We start from the raw sequence: 7614 nt of genomic DNA, 5'->3' as shown, positions 1-7614 counted from the left end.
GAGGGCTGATGGTCTATCCTTTCCTCCTCACACTGAGGGCTGATGGTCTATCCTTTCCTCCTCACACTGAGGGCTGATGGTCTATCCTTTCCTCCCTTGTTTTCAGTCTGTGAGGTTGTATTGAGCTCACACACGTTGACAGGGCAACTGATGTCTTCTGGCCAAGGTGGCTCTTTGTCCTTGGTAGAAGGCCCCTAACCCTCTGCTTGGACCCAAACAGCCTGCTTGGGTGTTGGCAAAAACTGGTAACAGTGACCAGTAAACAAAAAACACTAGGGTGGTCGCTGCAACTCTTACAACTTCAGGAAGGCTACGATTGGGTTCTTTGGGGAATCCCCCCAGGAACTGCAGGGCTCCTAGGAAAGTTCCTCTCTGATCTCCATGTTTCAAAACTTTTTTTTTAATCTTGGGAAATACCTCATTACATCAAAAGAAACCTCAGATTAAGGAAATGCTTGTCCTTTTAAAATTCAGTGATGTAGGACTCACCAAAAGGCAAGCCTCCTCATTTTGGAAGAAGTCCTTGAAATAGCACCATGTATAGCCACAAATGATCTTTACATCCCTGACTAATATACTAAAGTCAATTAATTACCTTACCCAGATGCAGAGACCCCCTAAAAGGGAAAAACTCTCTCTCCACATTTCCTGACTACCATAGCTGCAGTCTACCAATGCATACGACCTCTTAAAATGGGACCCATTGAGGATGCTGCATTTCCCCAGTCAGGTGAGTCTGAGGGTCAGGGTCTAAGAATGCCCTGTTCCAGATCTCACAGCCCATAAAACAGAAAATGACAGTCCTATAACCTCCCACCCACTTAGGGTCCCTCTGAGAAACGGTCCCATAAGCCCTTGGCTCCACCAGCCCCTCTCCCTGCACTCTGCAGGACTCTACCACTCCCATAGAGACTTTATAGGTGTCTAGCATCTTAGAAGGCTTCCACCCTAAACTCATCATAAAAATAGATGACAAGCCATTCAAATGCTTTGTTGATAACTGGGGCAAACAAGACAATTTTGAGACAAGAAGAGATCGCACACAATTGGCAACTGATCCCTGAGCCTCAGTGTCTAGGAATAGGGGTGTTGCTCCCCCGCACTTATCACTAAGCAGGCCTATGGATGGGAAGACCCTGATGGAGCTACCAGTCTAGTACACCCTCTAATAGCCAATATCACTGCCAAGCAATCCTTTGGGGAGAGATAACTTAAGATGCCCTAGAAGTGGTACTTGCTAGCCAACCAGAAAGGAATAGCATCAGGATAGATGATTGTACCCATAAGGAAATTTTTTACTCCCCCAAAGCCTTACTCACTCTCCTCCAAATCACTCCCAATTCTAAGGGCTACTGTTAAAATTAATAGTCCCCACCTTGACTGGCTTTCTAACCAGCCTGTCTGAATTGAACAGTGGCCTCTATCAAGGGAGAAACTTAAAGCCCTCACACAACCAGTACAAAAGCAGCTTCTTCCCCAACATATTTGACCTTCCCAAAGTCCATGGAACACCCCTGTGTTCAATATAAAAAGGGGATGGAGACTTTTACCAGATTTAAGGGCAACTGGTAAAACCATGTGAGTCTGGGGTTCTCCTCCAAGGGGGCTGCCCCATGTCTCAGCCACGCCTGCCAAGGTGTGACTGAGTGACAATAGACTCCAGAGGCTGTTCTTTCTCTATTCTTCTGCTTTGCATTTTCAGTACTCCCCTCCCCGATGAACAACTCTGGGCTAGCCTCATAATATGAATGGCCAGTTCTTCCTCAGGGAATAGCTAACAGTCCCATCTTCTGCCAAGAGGCCATGGCCACTCCGTTGACACCTTACTTAGACCGGTGGTAAATACTGAGTCTCCCCATACTGTTCTGAGGGATTCTTCCACCTCTCCCCAACCCACTTAAGGATCAATTAAAATACCTTCCCTGTCCTCCCTAGGATTTAAAGTGGCTCCTCCCAAAATACAGCTTATCCCACCCACCAGATTCTTGGGAATGGAAATTTCCCTCACCTCAATATGCCCCCTGAAGCCCACCCTTTTCTTCCCCCCAAACTCTCACCTCCCTCCAGAGTTTTTAGGGAAACCTTAACTGGCTTTGACCCTGGGCTCTCCCTTCCCACAGGCACTCTCCAGCCTCTCTTTGGCTTTTTAAAAGGAAATAAAAGACCCTCTTCCCCATGAACACTCTCCTCTGAGACAACCAGGTTCTAAATTTTGTCAATATGGCCCTAAAAAGACATGACACTTGCTAGATATGACCTGACAATGCCTGTATAGCTTCTTATCTTCAATTTCTCCCCCACACTTATGGGAGCCTCCATATCAGCCCCGGGGAGTGCTGGAATGGTTCCACAGACCAGTGGGCGGTGCACCTAGAATTATAAGTGAGATAGATACACTCGCTATTATAATTAGAAATGTCAAGGGCAGCACCCTGCAAACCTTAGGAGAATAGTATTCCTGTCACCCGCTTCTCTCTCTCCGATATCCAGTGGCTACTCAGAAATCACTCCTGCTTTACTAGTTGCCTAATAGAACTCCCAGGACAAACTGAAAATCATTACAGAGGATCTTGATAACCCGGGAAGCAGATTAACAGCATATACACTGTCTGAGAAAAGATTAAAGAGCCCATGGACTTCTTTGCAGGCTTTCTTTGTAATGAAAGATGGGCTTCTGCCCTCCCTCTGTTGTGGTGGCTGTCCCCTCCCCTCACCCCAAATCTTTGCCAAGAAACCAATCACCGTAGCCCCCTCAATATTTACTGAAAAGGGGAGCTGGAGCAATAATATACTGCTCCCCAAGAAAGAGCTCCCCATTATCTGATTCAGAGGGCTGCCCCATCACCCCCCCCCCAATATAAGGAACTGTATGTTACCTATCTAGTCCACAGAGAAGTCAGTGCATTCTTTAATCTTTTCTCAGACGGTGTATATGCTGTTAATAAGCTTCCCGGGTTATCAAGAGCCTTTGTCAAACAAGACACCAACCCACTATTCCCTCTGCCCATTCGCGCGTCTATTCTCTTACAGGGATGAGCCTCTTCCTTCCACCTCCAGCATGCCAGGTCTCACCATCCCCTGCCCGGTGTGATATCCGAGGGAATGCCCTCACTGATTGGAGTGTTCACAGCCTCTGCTGAGCAAGCAGATTAATTCCATTCACACACACACACACACACACACACACACACACACACACAAATAAAAAAGGGCTTTGTGCCCATTTCTCCCACATCTCTCTTGCTCAACTTCAGAGGATAATAAAAACATGCTCCTCTTGTGCATCCCTGATTACCACCCAGCTTTACAAACTATGGGCACCAACCCCGAGGTCTCAAATCCAATGCCCTCTGGCAAGTTGGTATCACCCACATTCCTCAATTCAGCTGCCCCAAAATACAACTTTGTTTCTGCTGACACATGCTTACATTTCATATGGACTACAGGCCAAACAGGTGAAAACTCAAAAGGTCAGTTCTCCATATGCTCTCCACCTTTGCCATCGACAGATTAAAAACTGATAATGGCTCTGCCTTTACCAGCTCCCAGTTCAAAACCTTTTGCTCACAATGGGAATAACATTATCCCTAACTTATCATCCTTACCCCTAGCCCCAAGGCCTAGGGATATTAGAAAGAACACATCAAACCCCAAAGCCCAACTTAAAATACAGAAAGCAGGTGCCTATCCTAATGTATAATTAATGATGGCTCTGACTACCCTAAATATATTTAAGACTTGCCAGAGCTCCAAACACTCTCCTATCTCCCCCTCCATTGGCACTCCCCTAACTTCTCCCATGCGGTGTGATGGTGTTATCCCTTGGACAGGGTTTGGGAGGGACCAGACCCCCTCCTTACAACTGGGAAGGGTTTTGTTTGTGTCTCTCCATAGGACCAGTCAAGGCCTATTTGAGTTCCAGGCAGAAATGTCTGACACCACCCCACAGACCAAGATGGCCCACCTCTCACTGACTGATCAAGGACTGGGAAGGCAGAGGAGGCAGAATCATCAACAGAATGAGATCTCTTGAAAGGACATTCATGACCTAGTTAGTGGCAGACACCCAGGCCACGTGACCTCCACGGGCTTCTCTTTCCTCTATTCTTATGACTGTTTTTTTTTTTTTTATTCTTAATTTTAACTCTGCTCAGCCTCTTCCCAACCCCCACCCCCACCCCCAATGTCCCCCACGGGAGATTCTTAGCTAGGGAGACTTATGACAAACACAACACAATCATAGGAACCCAGGACTGCTCACTTGAAGGATGAGATTCCTCTACACACCAATTCTATCCCCAGCTCTTTCCTCTTCTTTCCTTACAACACAGGTGAAGGCCTCCATATATGGAGGTGGCAGATATTGGAGACACCAAATTGAATCCCCCCAGTCATGGTGGCACCATGTTCGCCAACCTTAACACTCATTTTTAGCTTGCCATCAGTGATCCCTGGGACGATGGATGACAAATGGGAATTATAGGTAAGCTCTACCCTAACAGTTATGCCATACTCCATAGCCAACTTACACATCTCTTGCCAGCTTGTCCCTGCCTCCAAATTGGTCTTTACGAACATTAACATTATTCAACAGAAGGCTCAAACTCAAGAAGAGATCCAAGCCACCCTCTGCTGGCTACAATAGAATATAATAGAATTCCTAGAATTCCTCCTCATGCAAATAAGGCATCCCCAGCACCCTGGCCCAGCCAATGGTGTACATTCATCCTGAAAACCCCTACTCACCCCCATGCAAATAGCTTGTGTCTTTCCTAATAAATTGAACCAGTTCTCCCGAAGCTGTTTCCTGTGTGTGTTCTTTGCCTGCCCAAGATCTCTCCTGCACCCACCCGCCTGGCTGAGCTTCCCTCCCTCCAGTCTGGTCTGGTTGCCTGGCTGAGCTTCCCTCCCTCCAGTCTGGTCTGGTTGCCTGGCTGAGCTTCCCTCCCTCCAGTCTGGTCTGGTTGCCTGGCTGAGCTTCCCTCCCTCCAGTCTGGTCTGGTTGCCTGGCTGAGCTTCCCTCCCTCCAGTCTGGTCTGGTTGCCTGGCTGAGCTTCCCTCCCTCCAGTCTGGTCTGGTTGCACAGCAGGCCTGCCTATCCCAGGGGAGAACTGGACCTGGGGCAGCAGATGACATCTCAGGTATACAATAGAATTCAATAGATCCTAGGGGATCTCTGCTGCTTTGGTGGTACCCCAGGATGTTGCTGTGACAAGTCTGCCACTGTGACATTCTGCTTACCCAGTCTCTGAACAACTCACAGTCCCTAGCACGCTGCCTTTGCCACTCTGCATCCTGACTGGAGTATATGCCTTATTCCTGAGGACACCTATAGACGTGTTATATAGGTCTTGACCTCTTGGTGTCTCTCACAGCTTCTCTCCTGAATCAAGGGCCTTGGGTGGTGCACATGCACTATGTGAGCTAGGAAGGCAGTTTGCTAGAGGAAGGGTTGATGTCGACAGATTCTTCAGAGGGTGGCATGGATCTAACTTTGGGGGAGGAGCCTTGGGGGTGGCAAGGGCAATACCAGAGGGGCACCTACCAGAGGGGCAATGCCATAGATTTGTTCAATTTGTGACAGGATGGTTAAGATGTGTTCCTTCCATGTTCTGCTCCCTAGTTCCCTTTCCTAAGAAGTGCATTTTATGGCAGCAGGAATCAGGGAACCAAGGAGCCAGTCCCCATCTCTTTGGCCCCACTCTGAGCCCCACTCAAGAGATCCAGCCTTCCAGTGTTCCTGTTCCATTGTGAGTTGGGGGCAACACCTCCAATCCAGCTCCATTGGCCTTGATTCCAAAAGCCTCCTATCTCAGCTCTGCAGGAAGTCCACTAGCAGGTGTTCTGAGAAACCGAAATCCAGGAAGCTCTGCGGGAGGCAGGCTGTTTCTGAAACACCAGAAGAGACCTTCCTAGTAGCTACCAAACACTTTAGGATGACTATCTAATTGACACAGTCTAAAGTTACCTGAGAGAAATCTCAACTGGGAATGGCTTAGATCAGAATAGCCTGTGGGCATGTCTCTTGGGGACTGCGGGGGGGGGGGGGATGCCTTGATGGTTGAATGATGTAGATGTAAGCTGGTACAACACAGTGTGGATAGCACCATTTCCTGGGCTATATATACGCTCACTTCCTAAGCATGAGCCTGAGGTACTCAGTAAGCAACATCCCTCCATGGTTTCTGCCTCAAGCTCCTGCCCTGATTCCCCTCAGTGATGCACTGTACCCTATCCGCGGATACCCTAACCTTTTTCCTTTTGGCCTGAGTGTTCTATCACAGCAAGAGATCAAACAGCTGTCTGACTGTCTGCCCAAGAGATGCGGCGAGGGATGTTTTCTTACTAGGGATGATCTTGGGGTTGATGCTGTCGAAGAGATCCAGGCCTTTGTGGTTCATGGGGGTTGTCAAGTCCATCTCCAGCCCTATGCAGAAGAGGGAGCCACATCATCTCTTCTTAGAGAACAGGACCAAGCCCCAGGCCCAGCACTGGGGAGCACTAGTAGGAAATATTGGAATTGATGGTGTTCTGTGAGCCACTCTGCTGCAGGTGTCAGTCCCTAGGGCTCACGCCACAGAATATCCTCCCTGTCCATCTGTTCATCATCTATGCTAGTCATTTGCTTGTTTAAGCTTATTTATAGTATCAGAGACTGAACCTGGCCCTCGCACATCGTAGCCAAACACTCAGCCACTGCAATCTGTTTCTATGTCTATGTCTGTCTGTAGCTCTGTCTCTGTCTCTCTCTGTGTCTCTTTTCTCTCTCCCCTCTGCTCTCTCTCTCTCTCTCTCTACTCTCTCCTCTATCTCTCCCTCTGTCTCTGTGTTTCTCTGTCTCTATCTCTCTTTAAGACTAAGTCTCACTAAGTTGCCCAGCCAATGCCTGAGCTTGCTCCATAACTCAGACAGAGGTTTGCTCTTGCAATCCTCCTGCCTCGGCCTCCCAAACAGGTATCATTACAGGCCTGCACCACCATACCCAGTTTCCCTATAGCTTTAGCATCATGGTATTGACGGGGGTAAATTGAGGCTGAGAGAGACCAAGACACGCAGTCAGGTTAGGTCTAGTTTTTCTTTTCTGTATCTGCCAAACGTATGTGGATAAACAGATGTTCAAAATGAAGATGCAGCCTACTAAATATCCCCATGTGGAAGGAAACAGAGTTCCCCACAGGCCCTTGTTCAAAGTACCCTCTGTCCATTCCTATGTGATACTACCATTGGAGTGGCTGCATATAGACAGAGCTCCTATAATGTCAGTGTTCACCGAGAATCTGGGGATCAGTAAGTCTGATGTTCACATTTTATAGGAGGGGAAACTGAGGCTTGTCCTAGGCTCCCACTAGTTGGCAGCTCCCCAGATGTCAGGGCTCTCTCTGACATATATACAGAGAGATAGACAGAGTCTTATTTTTATTGTATGTATCTGTTTGTTTATTGAGACAGGGTCTCTCTACATAGTCCTGGCTGTCCTGGAATTCACTATGTAGACCATGCTTACCTTGAATCCACAGAGATCCACCTGCCTCTGCCTTCAAGTGCTGGGTTTAAAGGTATGTAACATTATGCCTTGTGAGGTCCATGTCCTTAAAGTGGGTTTGGCCAACAGTG

The sequence above is a fragment of the Mus pahari genome, chromosome 20, assembly GCF_900095145.1.
Source record: "Mus pahari chromosome 20, PAHARI_EIJ_v1.1, whole genome shotgun sequence".
Taxonomy (NCBI): domain Eukaryota; kingdom Metazoa; phylum Chordata; class Mammalia; order Rodentia; family Muridae; genus Mus; species Mus pahari.
This window is presented reverse-complemented; position numbering follows the sequence as displayed.